The sequence below is a fragment of the Aulonocara stuartgranti genome, assembly GCF_965226115.1.
Source record: "Aulonocara stuartgranti genome assembly, chromosome: 3".
Taxonomy (NCBI): domain Eukaryota; kingdom Metazoa; phylum Chordata; class Actinopteri; order Cichliformes; family Cichlidae; genus Aulonocara; species Aulonocara stuartgranti.
In genome coordinates this window covers 70,648,907-70,669,214 of record NC_138941.1, presented here as the reverse complement: position 1 = coordinate 70,669,214, position 20,308 = coordinate 70,648,907, and the positions used below count along the sequence as shown (strand labels likewise).

Below are 20,308 nucleotides of genomic sequence, written 5' to 3'. Positions count from 1 at the left end.
ATATTGCAGACGTATCTGTCTTTGCTGGTGTGTGTCTTGCTGTGAGCTTGGAGCTGCGCCTTCAAACCAAAGGATTTTGGGCAAATGTCACATTTGTGTGGTTTCTCTTCCACATGGACCCAATGGTGAACATTCAGACCAGACATGTAAGCAAAGGTTTTGCTGCAAATCTTACATTTGAATGGCCTGTCTCCTGTGTGCAGAGAAATGTGGCTGTTAAGACCAACGATGGAGAAGAAAGATTTCCCACAATATGAGCAGTCGTGAGTTTTCTGGTGAATTCTGATATGTCTCTTTAACTCATCCACAGATTCAAACTGCTCTCCACAAACTCCACAACCACCCTGTGGCTCCTCCAGGTGACTCCAGGTGTGTTTGATCAAGCTGCCCAGGTTCAAGTACCACACTCCACACACTTTACAGGCTATTTTACTCTTCTCTATCTCCTTCATGTCACTTTTGCGCACTTGTTTCTTCATCTTTTTTGTCACCTGGAGCTCAGAAACAGGTTTAAAGCATTTGTCTACAGCCAAGGCTTTGTGTTCATCTTTGCTGTCCACTTCCCTCTCACAGGCCTCTTCATCTGTTGGCAGGTCTTGCTTTTGTGATGTGCTGCTGGCCAGCATGTCCACACTGGGACTGTCTGTATGCTGATCAGAGCTGCTGTGGAACAAAACGGTTAAAGTTAAGTTTTTAAGTACTGAGCGTCTGTAAATAAAAGCCATAGGTTTCGTCTACTTGCAATAACTAAAAACAACAAACTTATCCATTAGAGAACTTGAACCACAGAATTTTGGGTTTGGTATTCGTTAGATCAGAATTTGTTCCCTCAGTAATTTTTTAAATTTCATGTTTTTCATTGAATTATCACAATCCAGCGTCTAGATTTACATCAACATTCTAGAGTCTTGTTTTTGACATCGTTGGTCAATCAAGAGCACACAAATCCTTATACCCGTTTTTATTTTTACCTTGACTGGAGTTCAGCTTCATTGTTTTTTGTTATGTCAGCATCGCTGGATGGACAGTCATCGTTTGTTGGTGAAGCGGGAAACTCTTTCTCCCCCTCCTCACTAGTCTGTAAGAGTTCATTTCCAAATTATTATCAGCACTTATGTTAACTGAGAGTAAAATAGCTAAAATTTCTTTAACATTTTTGTAAAATCTTAAAGTGTACATTTAAATCACATCATGATTGTTACATTTTAAATCTGTTATTGTGGTATAAAGAAGCAAAATTATCAAAATCCTACCAATGTCAGAGGCAAAAGCAGCACAAACAGGTACAGCGTCTACCTTCAGGCGGATGTAGAGGGCAGAGTTTCCAGTAAACATGTGGATCTCCTCTGGAGTCACAATCTTCACTTTCAGGGGCTGGAGCCTCCGGCTTCTGTCAGTTGTGAACAAGTCAAAAGGTTCATCATCTGCCAGCTGAGGAAAGGTGGACTTCAACAGGTCCAGGAAGTCAGCTTCCTGTAGACCAAGAGGGCACTTCAGGTCGTGTGCTGGGAACTTCTTGAATACTGGAACAGAAGAAATTCATCTTAAGATCAATAGTCCTTAGGCAGTCAGTAAAACCAAACCTTGCCCTAGTATTCATTAGTTCAAGTGATTAGTTGGCCAGTCTTTGACTATTTCTGATGATAAATAATGTAATTAAATATTTTTGTAAGCATTGGAAAATGCTTTGAATTAGGAACAAAGAAAAAATGGTATTAATAGCACGGCTAACACTGTACCACATAACAGACAAATACAAAACCTTAATGACTAACATTTCATTTCATACCCGTCTTAGAGAGCACATTGGTGTGAGAGTCCTCCAGGATGCGGACTCTGAGATCTATATGGTTCTTTATGTCACTGATGCGAGGTCTGCCGGGCTTCTTCCTGATAGTCGGAACTCTGGCGAAAATGCAGGAACTAAGTCAGTGTCATAAAAGACTATAAAGCAAATGCAAATAAACTTGGGGACCATCCACATATTGTTGGCCATATCACAAACCTCTACAGTTTGTTGTTCCTTAAAGTGGTGTTTTTTCTAACCTTGACGGCATTTTATAATCTGGGTCCTTTAGATCTTCTCGTTTTTGTCGGGAACTTGTTGGTTGCACCAACTCCTGCTCCTCTTCATCGTCATCAATGTCGTCGTACCAAAGCAGGGCCAGGCTCTCAGTGTCCTTCACACCTGGATACATCAGAATTCACTTTTTGTTATGGTTTTTAATTTGAATCATATGAACGACAAAGACACAATACATGTGGTTTAGTCAGTTTGCTTTAGTAATAATTTGATTAATTGAACTCGCCTGGCGCACAGTATATAAGCACTGCACTCACTTTCATGCCCTCTTTTCACTCCCACACAAGCGGCAGCTTAGGTGAGTTTGATTTGTAGTTCTCAGTTTAAATCTTTATTTAAGTTAATGACTTAAAGTCATTAACTTAAATGACTTGTTTTCTCTTTCAGAGTTTAGCAGTCCATGCGTGTCTTCCTTTAAGTTACTACTGATTACACTAAAGTAAACCGACATATACGGCAACTAATTGATAGCAGTTTTCTTTGCATTCTGACCAGATGAGGCCATGGTGATAAAAAATAAAAACTTTGAACCTCCTTATTAACACACAGTAGGAGGCAAATTGTTTCTAAACAGTCAGGCTGACTTTTGACCGACTGCTGGTGACAAATTGGTGATGTTTGCAAATAACTCGAGGCCAACTTACAAACATGGACAGACTGCCAACATGTTGCAATTAATCTTAATCAGTCTGTGCCAATAAGCGGAACTCATCTGGTTGCCAACTGGTTGTATTCTGGATATATACCTATATATGGGGTTACCCATGTTATGGGGTGCCTGTGTCATTTTGCAATATTCTTTATAAAAGCCTTGAACTACCCCCCCCCAAAAAAAAAGAAAAACAATTAATGGTAAGACTGTTCAGACGTACCTGTCTGTTGCTTGGGCTGTTGCTCCTCTCTGTCCTCAGGCACGACTTCCACCTCATGCCTCTCCACATCAGGCTGTAGGACTTTGTGTTTTTTGGTCAAAAAGAACATTTGATCAATATATCAGCTTTGTGTGACTGTGGTGTTTGACTGCAGCTCCGAAGACCCTCCTTCCTGTTGATCATTGTTTTTATTATGTAAACCAATAAGAAAACATTAACTCTAGATTCCAAAAAGACAAAACAAAACAAAGAATGACAATCTGGGATAAGAATTAGACCAGATTCTTATGCTCTCAAGGATAACTACATTACGCACAGTGGCATATCTTGTGAGAAGAAGGGCGTGGTTACGGGTTATATGGCCTGTTGCTACATGCTTTTAAGAGTCTGTACAACAGCCATGAGAGCGTGGATAATAAAAAGCAGTAAATCAGATTGCACGCTCAAGAAGAGTTTAGTTGGGTGGTCTCAGATGTTTTCTGTTGGCGACCTCCATCTCACTGGAACAGCCTGAAGCAGCAGAAATTCTAATTAGTCCCTCAAAGTCTGAGGTCATGGCACTAAAAAATGTATGGAATAACCACTCCAGGCTGAAGGTTCTACCTCAAGTAGAGGCTTCATACACCTCAAGGTCTAGTTCAGGGAAAAAAAACAAAAACAAAAAAAATGAATCATCAGCTCTTCTCTACATTTAAACTGAGAGAGATTTATGCCGAATTGCAAATAACGCTAATATTATTTTCCCTGCATTCACATTTTATTGTAATTACACATCTGTATGTTTAACAGCTTGTAAACGTAAAATCAGCGATTTTTAAACGAAGTTCGGCAAATTCTAAATTTACAAATCAGCTTTTTGTGGCTGCGAGCAGCTTTATTTGTCCACTCACCTCTTTTCTCCAGAGAGACGTTAGGCTGCAGAAGCTCCAGCAGTCTCCTCTGACGGCCGATCTCTCGCCTGAAGCCCGCAGCCTCCTCCTCGTAGTCGGCTACAGTCCTCTCCACCACCGCTAAGATCTCGCGGGCGGCTGTGCTCATTTTCTCGGTGACGATTCCTCTCAGTATGTCGCTCTTAGACATGTTACCGACGCTGTCGACCGGCTCGGGGCCGCCGCTGCTGCCGCTCTTCATCCAGTAAAACATGTTTGTTTGTTTTCTCAGCTGTGTTTTGATGAAGACACACTACAGCGCAGGGTGCGTTTCCGGCGGATTCTGGTGCAGCTACAAATTGTGTCCGGAAAAGAAAATCAGGCGTTATTTAGTTCCCCTGCTGGTCTGACTTTTATCAGTAAGACTGATGTCTGCTGTACATTTAAGATGCTGGTGAAAATCATGGCATTATAGTAAAGTAAGTGAAAAGCATTTTTAATGTAGCACCTTTGAGGACAAACATCATAACAAAAATGGTTAAATGTTAGAACAAAAAGTTACCCAAAAGCAAGCTTAAAAATATTATATTTTTAGCTGCTTTTAAAACAAATCACCAAATTCATAGATCTCAAGCTTCAAAAGCTCTGTCTCCTCTTTTAGCCCTCAGCATTGGATGATGCACAGTCTGCAGTGACCTCGGAGACCTTTACATTAGGGACTTCTGTCCAATAGCACAGCACCGACAGAAGCACAGCATGTTATACAGTGGGGCAAAAAAGTATTTAGTCAGCCACCGATTGTGCAAGTTCCCCCACTTAAAATGATGACAGAGGTCAGTAATTTGCACCAGAGGTACACTTCAACTGTGAGAGACAGAATGTGAAAAAAAAAATCCATGAATCCACATGGTAGGATTTGTAAAGAATTTATTCGTAAATCAGGGTGGAAAATAAGTATTTGGTCACCTCAAACATGGAAAATCTCTGGCTCTCACAGACCTGTAACGTCTTCTGTAAGAAGCTTTTCTGTCCCCCACTCGTTACCTGTATGAATGGCACCTGTTTGAACTCATCATCTGTATAAAAGACACCTGTCCACAGCCTCAAACAGTCAGACTCCAAACTCCGCCATGGCCAAGACCAAAGAGCTTTCGAAGGACACCAGGAAAAGTATTGTAGACCTGCACCAGACTGGGAAGAGTGAATCTACAATAGGCAAGCAGCTTGGTGTGAAAAAATCAACTGTGGGAGCAATCATCAGAAAATGGAAGACATACAAGACCACTGATAATCTCCCTCGATCTGGGGCTCCACGCAAGATCTCATCCCGTGGGTCAAAATGATCATGAGAACGGTGAGCAAAGATCCCAGAACCACACGGGGGGACCTGGTGAATGACCTGCAGAGAGCTGGGACCAAAGTAACAAAGGTCACCATCAGTAACACACTACAACGGCAGGGAATCAAATCCCGCAGTGCCAGACGTGTTCCGCTGCTGAAGCCAGTGCATGTCCAGGCCGGTCTGAAGTTTGCCAGAGAGCACATGGATGATACAGCAGAGGATTGGGAGAATGTCATGTGGTCAGATGAAACCAAAGTAGAACTTTTTGGTATAAACTCAACTCGTCGTGTTTGGAGGAAGAAGAATATGTAACGGAGCGGAAAGGCTGATTTTATTTCCACAGTGTCGTTTTTTAAAGGAAGGAAACCTTCCTCCAAACGGACAGAGCAGTGGAGCCGCCAAGGGAAAGCACAAGATTAAAAAACTGTAGAATTAAAATATAATTTATTATATTTAAATAGTTAAAAGTGTAAGATAAATTAAAACAACCTTGGCCAAGGGATAACACAATAAAAATCAATAAAACACAACATTAAAAGTCCAGTGGGATCCACCACAGCATAAAAGTCCCAGGGAGTTAAGAAATCCAGCGAAGTAAAAGGGAAACCCAGCGGAGTCCTCTCCTTCCTTTCCGCATTAGCGTCTTGATATGCTAGAGAAAGGGAGGAGCGGCAGTCACTATTCTTCCGGCAGTTTTTATTCAATAAAAGGGGATAAGTCGAAGACTTACCCCGGGTGGGCAGAGCTCTCAACTCCGCCCGCCGCTTCTTTAAAACTGCAAAGCCACACAGCCGTCCCGTGCCTTCCGCTGGTGCTGTCTCCGCTCTCCCCGCTGGTACTGTCACTCTCTGCGCTGGTGCCCTGTGCGCTGGTCCTCTGTGCGCTGGTGCTGTCCGTCCTGTGCGCACTGGTGCCTCTGCGCGCTGGTCCTCCATTAGCCAACTCTAGCCGCCTTATATGTCACTCTGTAAATTATCTTAAAGCCTCACGTCAGGTCTCTCAGGCCCCATCTCCTAAGCCTCCGTGTCACTCCAGGCTCTCGTCGGTTCCCGTGACACTCATGGCTGCCTTCATGCTTCAGTCCTCTCTTGCCTCTCGGTCGAACCGCTTCCTTTGGTCTGCCAGGCCCTCTTATTGGCCTCTCTGGGATCTCTCGCAGGTGTGATCAGTTTACTATCAGGTAGGGGCGGAGTCTTTCCAGGACAATCTGACAGTATAACGAAAACATGCAACAACATAACCACTGCACAAAACATGACCAATACATGCAATATAAAAACTAAGTAAATACACTTCATATTAAAATATTAAAAAGGTAAAACACAACAAAACATGCAAAACTTAAATAACTTGTCCCTTTCCACCCCGTGACAAATACTGAGTTGCATCCCAAGAACACCATACCTACTGTGAAGCATGGGGGTGGAAACATCATGCTATGGGGCTGTTTTTCTGCCAAGGGGACAGGACGACTGATCCGTGTTAAGGACAGAATGAATGGGGCCATGTATCGTGAGATTTTGAGCCAAAACCTCCTTCCATCAGTGAGAACTTTGAAGATGAAACGAGGCTGGGTCTTCCAACATGACAATGATCTAAAACACACCACCCGGGCAACAAAGGAGTGGCTCCGTAAGAAGCATTTGAAAGTCCTGGAGTGGCCTAGCCAGTCTCCAGACCTCAACCCCATAGAAAATCTGTGGCGGGAGTTGAAAGTCCGTGTTGCTCGGCGACAGCCCCAAAACATCACTGCTCTCGAGAAGATCTGCATGGAGGAATGGGCCAAAATACCAGCTACTGTGTGTGCAAACCTGGTAAAGACCTATAGTAAACGTTTGACCTCTGTTATTGCCAACAAAGGTTATGTTACAAAGTATTGAGTTGTATTTTTGTTATTGACCAAATACTTATTTTCCACCCTGATTTACCAATAAATTCTTTACAAATCCTACCATGTGGATTCATGGATTTTTTTTCACATTCTGTCTCTCACAGTTGAAGTGTACCTCTGGTGCAAATTACTGACCTCTGTCATCATTTTAGGTGGGGGAACTTGCACAATCGGTGGCTGACTAAATACTTTTTTGCCCCACTGTATCTTTACTGCAGCTGTGTTAAAAACATGGCTGCCCTCTCGCTGTAATGAGACCAGCTGAGCAGAGTTACTGATCTGTAAGCAGTTTCCAAACTCCTGAGACTGATCACAGTGTGGCTTTGAACCTCTCATGCTGAAATCATCAGTATCTCTGTGACCAGCTGTGATAAACTGCTGATAAATGAACACATTATCTTTGTGCTATAAACTTACCTGCCAGAGCAAATACATAACAGCCACAATACACAGTTGGTCTGTGTAACAACTGTAAAAAACTATTGTAAGGAGCTGGACCTCTTCAAGTTTGTTTAAAACGTTTAATCCGAGAAGCTTCTTCAGTTCTAAGAGCAACTGGTGGATCTCCCAGATTTTTAAGCCCTATGGGAGTGTCCCCCAGGAGGGTCATGGAGCACCTGTTGATCCTATTGATTCCACCATTCTGATGGACATAGAAGAGCCACCTCCACAGGATAAAGGACACTCTTTCGAGGATGCTAATGTTCACATTTTGGACAGAGAGGACAGATGGTTTTAAAGAGGAGTGAAAGAAGCCATCTACGTCCACTGTGAGCGACCATCGTTGATCATCAGGGGGGTCCTTTTGTCCCTCTTGGGGGGGAAACTCCCACAGAGCTTGAATCTGAATCACAGGTTCAGATGTTTCAGCCTCATAATAAACAAACACAGGTTCAGAGAGTCGAGGATTTGACCTTCCAAAAGTCTCAGACATGTTTTAACGAACTCTCAGTCTGCAAATTATAAAGATCAGCTGGATCAGTTTTAGTCATATTTAGTCAGATCATCCGTTTCCTTTGTTAAATTAAGAAAAATCCACCAGTATTTTCTCACTTTATACATATTGTGAATAGTTTGTATTAATCTGTTGTCCTGAACTAGAAGAGGAAACAGATTCTGTTCTGTTCTCCACTCATCACCTACCTGACAGCTGACACCTCACACCTGTTTCTCACCTGCAGGTCACACAGGAGGACACACAGAGGATGGAGGGAAGGAGGCTGGAGGGAAGGAGGACGGAGGGAAGGAGGACGGAGGGAAGGAGGACGGAGGGAAGGAGGATGAAGGGAAGAAGGTTGGGGGGAAGACGGACGGAGGGAAGGAGGATGAAGGGAAGGAGGATGAAGGGAAGAAGGTTGGGGGGAAGACGGACGGAGGGAAGGAGGATGAAGGGAAGGAGGACGAAGGGAAGGAGGATGAAGGGAAGAAGGATGGGGGGAAGGAGGACGGAGGGAAGAAGGACGGAGGGAAAGAGGATGAAGGGAAGAAGGATGGAGGGAAGGAGGACGAAGGGAAGGAGGACGAAGGGAAGAAGGACGGAGGGAAGGAGGATGGGGGGAAGGAGGACGGAGGGAAGAAGGACGGAGGGAAGGAGGACGAAGGGAAGAAGGACGGGGGGAAGACGGACGGAGGGAAGGAGGATGAAGGGAAGAAGGATGGGGGGAAGGAGGATGGAGGGAAGGAGGACGGAGGGAAGGAGGATGGAGGGAAGAAGGACGGGGGGAAGACGGACGGAGGGAAGGAGGACGAAGGGAAGAAGGATGGGGGGAAGGAGGACGAAGGGAAGAAGGATGGAGGGAAGGAGGATGGGGGGAAGGAGGACGGAGGGAAGAAGGACAGAGGGAAGGAGGATGAAGGGAAGAAGGATGGGGGGAAGGAGGACGGAGGGAAGGAGGACGAAGGGAAGAAGGACGGAGGGAAGGAGGATGAAGGGAAGGAGGATGGAGGGAAGGAGGATGGAAGGAAGGATGAAGGGAAGGAGGATGGAGGGAAGGAGGATGGAAGGAAGGATGAAGGGAAGGAGGATGGAAGGAAGGATGAAGGGAAGGAGGATGGAGGGAAGGAGGATGGATCTGTTCGACTGATAGTTGGTCTGTCAGTTTCTGCTGTGCTTCTTGTTGTTGTTGCTCTTCTTATTAATCTGATCTGCAGAAAATATGAGAGGGGTTTTAGCACAACAAAACAAAACCTGAGAGAAAAACGTAAGAAAACAATTGAAAGGGCTGCAAAGTATTCAAAGCTGAATAATGCTGAGACTGACTTTCCATGAAGTCACTGTTACCCAGCGCGACGAAAAACATGATCAAGGACAGAAAGAAACTGATGATGCCCCATGTGACTTTTCCTCCTCAAGCCCAGCCCACTGGGAGACAGCTTGTTTTTGTGCTTGTGGTGTTTTGCTCGGCTGTGCCCTTTTTAACACTGTTGTGTTTAACTTTGTTTTTTTTAAATCTCTGGAAATAAAAGTTTGGTTTGTAAAGAAAATGATAATGAGTGAAATCAGTCTGTCTGTCTACATTTATGAAGAAAACAGTGATCAAAAACTCAAATATTTACTCAATAAACTGAAAAAATGTTAAGATTTAACATTCCTGTGAATCACTAAACTAAGATGTATAACCACTGTTTTTGAAAACTGCTTCACATCTGTGCTGCATGGAGTCGACCAACTTGTGGCAGCTGTAAACAGATATACCAGCCCAGGAGGATTTGACAACCTTCCACAATTCCTCTGCGTTTCTTGGTTTTGCCTCAGAAACACCATTTTTGATGTCACAAGTTTTCTATTGGATTAAGGTCCGGGCACTCTGCTGGCCACTCCATGACCCTAATTTTATTGGTCTGGAACCAAGATGCTGCTCACTTACTGGTGTGTTTGGGGTCGTTGTGATGTTTAAACACCCATTTCATGGGCATTTCCTCTTCAGCATAAGGCAGCGTGACCTCTCCAAGTATTTCGATATAAGCAAATTGATCCCTGATATGAGATAAGTGGGCCCGACACCATAGTAAGAGAAACAGACCCCATCATGATGCTTGCACTGCCATGCTTCACAGTCTTCAGAGAGTACTGTGGCTTGAATTCAGTGTTTGGGGGTCTGAGGGCTCAGGGCCGTCCTGTTGTCATGGTATCAAGTGCATGACGACTCTCTGCACACACTCTGAGTCCTTATGCACATTTTCTATAAGTCCTCATCAGAGGAATGCAGCTCATCTAAATATCTGTAAAAAAGTTTTTGTTAATGCAAAGAAATATCTTTTTAAAAATTTCTGTAAATACTGAAAAACAAAACAGGAACTTTCTGTCATTTCTCTGTTACTTCATTCATTTGGTTTTGTATGAGTGGTCATGGCAGAGACGTTCCTCCTTCACATTCTCCAAAAACGTCCATTGGGCCGATTTGGACTCTTTGCCAGCCTGATTCTGGGCCCCGGGCCTTATGTTTGACACCCCTGCACTCAACTCTTTATAGCTCTGAAAACTAATTTAAGAACAACAAAAAACCCTCAGAAAATAAAGTAACTGACAGAAATTTTAAATATGAGCATAATTCCACCAAAGAGGCTTTTTCTTTTCAGGCTCTGGTTGTTTGAGGCTGTCAGACGCTCAGTTATTGACGATGATGCTTGAATTCAAACAGACAGACAACATGAAAGATGAGGAAATCCCTGAGCACTGTGCAGAGGACTCTGAGGATCCTCAGCGTCACTGTGACACGTGCCTGTATGTGCACATCTTTACTTTTAATAAGACGTTTCAACATGCAGACGTGAATCTAACACAGTAACAGCTGCCTTTGTTTCAGATCCAGCTCATTCCAGTTCACTGACAAAGTTTTGGTGCTGCGATAACGACTCTGAGCCGATGAAGCTCTGATGACTCTGATAACATCTCCCTCCCAGTAATAACCTCCCAGCAGCAACTATGACAGACACGTCTCCTGACAGTGACACTCTTACAGATACACATTCAAGACTCAAGAGCTTTATTGTCAATACAGCAGTAGACACAGTATACAGCTTACCACATGGTGCATTTATAAGTATGCAAAAGATATCTCTCTCCAAGAGATATAAAACTCAAAATTACAAATACATAACATACTAAACTTTGTGATGCGGCTGCTGCTGCTCCACATGTTAGTAAATCTGACCCTAAATCTTCCTGCTTCTCTTAGAGCACACAGGTAACGGCTGCCCTGAGCATGAAGGTGTGTCTGCAACATGATGAAGCTCGTCTAGAGCAATGATTACAATCTGCTCCGGGGCAGCTGGAGAGTCCTGTTTGCTGTTTGCCTCCTTTAGAAAATAGAATAAGAGCCAGAAACTTCTTCTCAACACAAAATAGTCTTTGAATGTGTTTTATCTTATTTTCTAGGGTCCATTAGAGTGACCGTGGATACAAAGTGATGTTAGTGGAGAATTAAAGGTTTTAGTAAAACGTGTGAAGGTTGACAGTTTGATTACAGCTGCTCAAACTGATTTCCTGTTCTTTGTATGTTTGTCACACTTATTAAATGTTTCAGATCAGGATGATGTAGCTTTGGATTTGTTCCCTTAATAACAAACATCTTCATTTACAAACTTCAGTTTGTGTTTTCTTTGTTTAATATTTTAATGTGTTTGATCTGAAACATTTAAGTGTGACAAACATACGAAAACCAGGAAACCAGGAAGGAAACAAACTCTGTTTCACTCTGTGTTTGTTTCCATCTTATGTTCTTATATGTTGTTTGTTTGAAACTTGTGATCAGTATTTTAAACTTTTTAAACTGAACTCAGACACAAACTACAAACTGGTCAGACATTGAAATGAATTGTTCCTCTGAGTATCTGAACTTGCTGTTGTGTTGCTTTTGTGTGCTGCTGTCACTGATGGCTGCTGCTGTGACAACAGACACACAAACAGTTTGATGTCATCAGAAATCCCTCTGCATACACTGAGAGAAAAGCTGCTTTACTTTCACACTCCAACACTGTTATTATGTCCTGCAGTCTGAGTGTAAAACAACACTGCCCCCGTGAGGTCAAACTGGAGCATTGCACATGATAATTCACATCCAGCAAACGTCTTGGACCTTCACACACATCTGACCCTGATTTAGTGGAGACTTTAGAAATTTCAGTGTTTCTAAAGTCTACCTCCTTTTTTGTGATAGTTTTTAATGAATTGGGACACAGCTGGGACACGTTGGTTATTGATTTCACTGTTTAAAGCTTTAAACAGATCAGAGAGACAGTCCAGGCAGATGGGATCACGTGGTGAGTGAAATAAATACAGAGGTGGTCACCTCTGTATTTATTTCACTCACCACGTGACTTCTTCAGTCTCAGCTGACTGCAGGTTTCCTCAATCTTATAAACAGAACATTTGCATAATGACTGAAAGCAGCCCACTGAAGGAAGAATGGGCTGGGAGGTCAGAGATCAGTGGGCTTTGGTCAGTGGTTGTTGATCATGACCTGACAGATCTGTATCCTGTGTGTGCACCCACTGTGGGCCTTTTCTGTGCTTAGTGTCAGCCTGAGCTCCATGCAGGCCTCAAAGGCCAAGCAATTCAAAAGCTTCACCAAAACAAGACACCACTCAAATAGCTGGACCCAGGCTCGCCGCCCTTATGGAGGAAAACATAGAAGATGATCTCTGTGAGTTATTTTTACTGTCATATTATAAAATGTGATGTTCTAGCATCATGTTATTCTTCTTAAGCCTTTGAAAAGCTTCCTCTGTGTCCATTAAACTGATGACTTTAGTGCTGCTGTCTACTTGTTACATTTAGTACTGTTTAATTTTCAACCTAGGAAGATCTGTAAGAAGGACTCACAATATAACATAATACTGTAAGATTACTTACAGGTAAAATACTCAGATTGTACTTAGATAAAAGTATGTAATCACAGACTCGCCCAGCCCGACTGCCTTGAAGTTCAGGTGTCTTCACTGCCTCCTCTGATAAGAGCTGGAGACCTGAGTAGGTTCGTCACCCATCAGCAGCAGATCACCTCTCGATCGGGCACGTTTTCATCTGGGAGGCTTTTAGAGCTCACTGCCCTCGGCGTCGCTGCTGGAACAACCAAGTTTTGCTATTGAATCTTTGACCTGCTGATCTCACAGAGGCAGGAGACCCAGAACATCCATGCGAGCTTCAGTTTATGCTCTGTCCTGTCATCCAATCAGATTTGCATGTAATACACTGATATTCAGCCCCAGCCTGGTGTTCTCTCCATCTCTGACCTTTCACACAATTTAAACTAACAAACTTTCTCTTTAAAACTGTTTGTCAATCACAATTTACTCGATTTATTATTCTTCTATCACATATTTATATCAGTCATAATGAACTCAGTATGATCTGAGCTGTAAACCTGTATTGATCATCACAAACCTTTATAGCGCTTCAGAGCAGCTCCTTCAGTGGCTGCAGCACCCACGATGTGGGACGGAGAGATTTCCTCCCCTCTGCTGTCAGACTCCACCACAAAGACTTTGCAGCTGATCAAACACACACATGTGCAATAGGACTAAGTGTAACACTCTTTTTCTGACAACGTTGTATTTGTACTCAGTTGTATGTAGCATGTGTATTCTATTTTTATCCTATCATTCTATTCTATTCTATTGGGTACAGTTGTGTACAGTTTCTTATTCTATTCCAGTGTTCTCTCATGTTTGCTATGTAACTGCACTGTCCACTTCCTGCTGTAACAAAACAAATTTCCCACATGTGGGACTAATAAAGATGCTCTTATCGTTACTGTATAACCACAGGTTCACTTCACATTTGGTAGAATATAAAAGGACAAAGCTGGACAATTGTCATCACATTTCTCATTAGTTGCTGTTAGCACAGGCACACAAAGAAAGCAGAGCTTTAGCTTTAGCTCCCTACATCACTTTTAAGCCTGGATGTTGAGGCTTTTGCTTCCTCTCAGCTGTGATGACATCTCTGTCTGCTCCATCTCACCCAACATCATCCATCTGACCTGATGCTACCTGACAAACTAAAGATAAAATATTAAATTCATTTTGCATCACTTACATTTAAAATACATTTAAGGTGGATTTCTTAAAAGGGAAGGGACTGACCTGACTGTTGTGTCGAGACAGGTGTGAAGGGAGTTAAATCCAGTCTTATACTACGGACGTGTTTGGTTTTGGTCTGTAATACGTTGAGTTTATTATCTATAAGTTAACATAGCAAATCCTCCATCCAGAGGCTAAAGTGATATCAGAGCTAGACTACTTTAAGTGAAAACAGATGATCGTCTGAGCCTTAAATGAAATAAGGTTAAAAAGAAATGCTGCTATCGACAGTGTGAGGCAGTGAGCTCTGTTATACCATATTTTTTAATTTTCTTTATTATTATTATATTATAGTGTTATTACCTTCCTGTTACTTCATAATAGAATGACAGTTAATGGTAAAAGTCTTGAATAGTTTTGAATTTATTTTTCCATGATCACATTTCATTCAATCACTCGTGGACTTGTGTGAATGTTACATGTATTATTTTCACCCGTGGATTTACAGACACTGTGTGAACAGTTTTCATTTTATCCAAAGTTTTACTTGATGTCCAACTGATAAAATCACTGACAGACAACAGAAGCAGGAGCTCAGAGAGAAATTCAATTCAACTTTATTCATAAAGCGACAAATCACAACGTTTGGTTTTATTTTACAGAAACTTCAAACTAAACCAAATTCAGGACGTGTATTAAACCTGCAGCTGATCCCTGTCTGCTGTTCACTACCTTTGATTTCTGTTACCAGCATCATCTCATGTTCCCCAGGTTCACTGACAACGCTGAAACCACCAGCGGGAGACTAAGAGTGCTGATTTAAAAAGATTCAGACATTTTATTTTGCTGCAGCTCAACATGAGGCTGGATCCTGATTCTTTGTTGTTTTTGTTTTCTCTACATCAAGAAAACAGCAGCAACAAGAAGCACAGCAGGAACTGACAGGCTGACCTTCAGTCCAACAGATCCTCCTGTGTGACCTGCAGGTGAGAAACAGCTGTGAGGTGTCAGGTAGGTGATGATGAAGAACAGAACAGAATCCATTTGCTCTTCAAACTGCTGTCAGACATTATCTGCTGCACTCTGATCACATCACTCAGACCAGCTGCTTTCTACAAAGTCTCATCAGCAACATCTTTACAAACCAACATCAGATTGTGTGTTTTGTGGTCTAAAGTTTTGTGCCTCTGGTTTCTCATTGGCTCACACTCTTGCAGAGCCGTAACACGCACATGAATGAGAGGTGGTGAGTGTAGTTCCTGTTAACAGGGTATTGCAGACCATCCCGCTAATTGCTGAATTTACTTTTGTCTGTCATATTTATGATGAAAAACAAATGTAATCAAATTAGATATTGATATTTTCATATGGGAATTGATCCTGCAACATGAAACGCTGGGATTGGAAGTTCAGCATCGCTCCGCACATCATACCTGTGAGATGACAGACAGCAGTGTGGAGGAGAGTGCGACACAAAAACACAGAAATATGACTGACAGCTGCAAACGAAGCAGCATCTGCTGCAGGTGAAAGATATTGGGACTAGCAGAGCAGAGTGGCTTCACTGTAAAACAAAATTAGCAGTGAGTGTGAAAAGTTTCTGTGTGTGGAGTTCAACACCGTCCACTCAGAAGCTGCATCACTGGATGGTAGATTTAAAAAGCTTTCAGCATTCAGTGACAACAGAGCTGTTGATGAGGCACTTCAGAGAATAACTGCAGCAGCAAAGTGCACTCCCACCCAGCTCCACCATTACAGGGCCAAGTGAAGGAGGAGCCACAGACGTCTGCTGTGTGGAGCCTCTTTGATGAAAGAGCTGCAGGAGATGCTGCAAAGAGAAATACTACAGCTGATGTTATGATGGAGATGAAATGTTATCTTGAGGAGCCCCTCATCCAACAAGGAGAAGGCCCACAGAGCTGGTGGGAGGCCAAGGCCACAGTCTTTCCCTACCTGTTGAAGGTGATGGAGGGGAGACTGTGCATTGTGGCAACATCTGTTCCTTTGGAGGGTCTTCTCAAAAACTGGGCAGATACTAAGGAGAAACCACATCAGCCCATCCAAGCTGAGGCAGCTGATTTTTCTGAATGTCGACCTGCACTGAGGACAAACTGTTTGGCTGCTGAGTTTGGTTCTGTTCTGTGGATTTGTTTACAGTGGGGCTTTTTGTGTTGAATTAAACTTAAAGGTTTGATTAAAATATTAAACAACAGTAAGAATGCCTGCTTTTGTAACAGAACAAAAACACAGAATTAGGCAATTATAAGGCTTTTCATAAAAACACTACATGCAAAAGGGTTTGTCAGCACACAAAGCATTCACATTTGCCAAGTAAAGCTAAAGTATGAGGCTACAGAGGATAATAACTTAAGAGACATTTGGGAGCCACGAGACGTGCAAGATAATCCAGAGCTTAGATCTAAATAAGGAAGTCTTAACTCAGTAATGGAGAATATCCTCACACATTAAGAAGCACCGAGGGAGGGAAGTCCTTCATTACTCTGTCAGTCAGGTAGGTGATCAGTGAAGAACAGCACAGAATCTATGTACCTGCATGTTCAGCTCAATTTGTGGATGCAATAAGAAGTAAAGTGAGAGTGATCAGCTTACCAGTGACTGTGATATTAACCAGGTTACTGATGGCACCATTACTGGACTCACACCAGTAAACTCCGGTGTCGTGAGGCACCAGCGTACTGATTGAACATGATTGATCACGTTGCTGTTGTCCCCGCCCATCTCCACACTCAGCCCTCTGCAGTTTGCTTGTGTTTCTCCTCACAGTCCAATCAGAAAAGCTTTGGTCCTCCTCACAGATTACAGTCACAACATCTCCCTCAGAGACATCAGAGCTGTGAGGAAGAGGAGAGGTTAGATCAGGGCAAGGCTGGACTGGGACAAAAAGTCGGGATGAAGATTGAAAATGTGACGTCATTCAGGGGTAAAACCGCAAAGGATTCTGGGAACTTGTGGCAAGCGGTACTAGCGCACGCAGGCTTTCAATTGAACTCAGTTACACAGCGATAAAAAGAAACACAAAAAATGCCAAGAAGCTGTTGTATTATTAACTGCAACAGCCGGTCGCATGACAGCCACGGGAAGCCGACGGGTAAAGAGATCTTTTTTTTTATCGGATTACGTCGTTGAAGAGACATTTTTTAAGCCATGTTTCTGAAGTAAGAGCCGACGGATGGTCTGGATATACCAAACATAACGTCCCAGAACTCTCCAGCTCACAGGTTAGTCTGCTCCAAGCATTCCCACAAAGGTCAGAGTTTTGTTGTAGTTAATGCGTCATTTTTCTTAACATAATTGGTGATATAGGTTACAAGCAAGTCTGGCGCTGAACAGAAATTGCTCCTTTGTCTATTGTGCATAAATAGTGAATTGTCCTGACACAATATTGCGTTTCGCTTCTGTTATTATGGTACATTGACAGAAACATATACTTTTATTCACAGGGTAAAACAGGTTTTTTGTATCACTAATTGTCCAGTACGATTACAACATACAATATTATTGTCACTGCTACATTTCTGTGATGCTACCAGAAATTATTTCCACTACTAATTAATTACCGTTGAGCTCAAAGGTTATATTAATAAACGGTTAACGAATGTGTATTTATGACGACGATTTGTGAGACTGGTAAACTTATGATGGTCTTTCGTTCTACACGGTGCATTTCAAGGTCCTGCACCCATCCGTCAGTAAACTGTACCTGGGCTTGTTGCAGTGACCTGAAGTTACTAAACTTCATGAGTGTATGCACTCACTCCAAGAACCGTATGATTATAAATATGAGCGTGGTGAAAGTTGGGCAGCACGCTGACGTCTTTGGTCCCTCTGTGTGCTCGTAAGGGTCTGACCCTTTCACTCCTTTGATTTTTTCCTCGTATCTTTTCTTTGTCTTTTCGTCGAGACTTTTTTGTGCGGCAAAGAAAAAACAAGAAGGTATTGGAACCGGAGAATGAACGTTTTGCGGTGCTGCAAATGCTTGCATTTGATGCGGTACTTGGATTGTTTTGCCACGAGTTCCCGGCATGCAATGCGCGAAAATCACGTGATTGCTAAACAAGGGGGAGGGTGCATCCGGCCTCCTCAGCTGTAATTGGTCCAGCCCAGAGTCGATCATGACCAATTGGCCAATCCAACACCTTTCATTATATATACCCTTCCTAAAAAACAAAAAAAATCCATCGGCCCATAAAAACAAAAAATCGCCAGCTATGGATCAGGGGTGTCAAACTCAAATACACAGTGGGCCAAAATTCAAAACTGGAACAAAGTCGCAGGCTAACGTTAATATTTATTGAAATATATTTATTCCTCCAGATATAAGAATGAATCTTTTCTCAAACACGTTTTGCTGAAAAACTGAATATGGAACAAGTTCTGCTCCAATTATTTGGGTAAAGATAATAAACACTTTGATGGCCTATAAGTGAAAGTGAAAACATGATAAACCAATAATATAATTAATAAATAATAAATAATTATATTTTTTGATAAGTGAAGTTCACTGAACTGAAAGGAAATTTTGGTTTGATGATGGTTGACATGTTTTCCAAATAGAAGTTTTTCCTCTAGTGAGGAGATGCAGGTGCAGCAGAGCATTGCTGGAAGAAATGATCCCAAGGGTGGAATCTCCTGAGAAACCTTCAGAGACCCAGCGAGAAGTAGGGACCATAGCTGACAGCCCAGGCAGGGGTTGAGGTCAAAGGTCATGCTGTTTGGGGACCTACTGGTCATCATGAGAAGATTCTGGAACCACAGCAATGACCATAAAGCTGCACTGGATGGAGAGCTGTGCCACGGGGCTTTCCAGAGGTAATCACGAGGAGATTGTGGACAACATGTGAAATGAGAGAAAAGCTCTTTATTAGTAACTTTTACAACTTCTGGCAGGTTAATGTCTGAACTTTGGAGTGAAACACACCCTTAGTTACAGGAAATAACACCACTGTCTGTAACTAAGTGAGTCCACCTAAACACCACCTGTGTGTGTGTGACTGCATTACACTCCCACTGCTGGGAACCTGAACAAGAACCAGAACAAAGTCTAAAATAGAAGCTGACGAACAGCTGCACCACCGAGTGACACTTTATTTTATAAACTTCACAACAGGTTTCATGTTGTGACCTGTGGAGGTGAAAAGACACAAAACCTCTTTTACAGCGTTTGAGCTGCAGGCAGGATTGAAACACACCTTAGTTAAAAGTCAAACAGCAACATTTTCTCCTCCCCTCACGTCACTCAAATGTGACAAACCAGGAAACAGGAAGTTCTTCGTCCTCAGTAAAGAGAGACGCACAGACGATCAGACTGAGCTCAGACCAAACTAGCAGCTTCCTCTGAGTGAGTCCAGCTACAGGAGAGAAAAGTGGAAAACTCCAACACTGCTGCTTCAAGCTGCTGACGCTCCACACACTGAATGTGAGTTTGAGCAAAAACACGACTCAAAGGAAGTTTCAGTGAAGGTGGTAGAGGAGGGAGGGGAGCCAGGACTGACTGTACTTCCTGTCTGCTGTTTTCAGCTTCACTCACAGACTCAATGGCTTCCAGATCAGAGGAGGATCTCTGCTGTCCGGTCTGTCAGGAGGTCTTCAGAGATCCTGTTATTCTGTCATGTAGCCACAGCTTCTGTAAAGACTGTCTGAAGAGATGGTGGAGAGAGAGACCAACACACGAGTGTCCAGTTTGTAAGAGAAGATCTTCAAGGAATGATCCACCTTTAAATCTGGCTTTAAAGAACCTGTGTGAGTCGTTCTTACAGGAGAGAGATCAGAGAGCTTCAGAGGATCTCTGCAGTCTGCACTCTGAGAAACTCAAACTCTTCTGTCTGGACCATCAGCAGCCAGTGTGTGTCGTCTGCTGTGCCTCAGAAAAACACACCAATCACAGATTCAGACCCATCGATGAAGCTGCACAACAACACAAGAAGGAACTTCAGGAAACTCTGGAGCCCTTAAAGAAGAAGTTAAAGGTTTGTGAAGAAGTTCAAGTGAAGTTTGATCAAACAGCAGAACACATTAAGGTCCAGGCCCGACACACAGAGAGGCAGATTAAGGAGCAGTTTAAGAAGCTTCACCAGTTTCTAGCAGAGGAAGAGGAGGCCAGGCTGGCTGCACTGAGGGAGGAAGAGGAGCAGAAGAGTGGGATGATGAAGGAGAAGATGGAGGCTCTGAGCAGAGAGATAGCAGCTCTTTCAGACACAGTCAGAGCCA

At 42.9% G+C, this 20,308-nt stretch overlaps 2 protein-coding genes across 1 annotated transcript in view; one reads left to right on the top strand and one right to left on the bottom strand.

Annotated features, from left to right (window-relative positions):
* Positions 1-20,308, bottom strand: part of LOC309693309 (hemicentin-2-like) — a 1,543,010-nt gene that overhangs the window by 268,274 nt on the left and 1,254,428 nt on the right.
* Positions 1-20,308, top strand: part of LOC309693926 (nuclear factor 7, ovary-like) — a 318,283-nt gene that overhangs the window by 296,824 nt on the left and 1,151 nt on the right. The window lies entirely within an intron of this gene.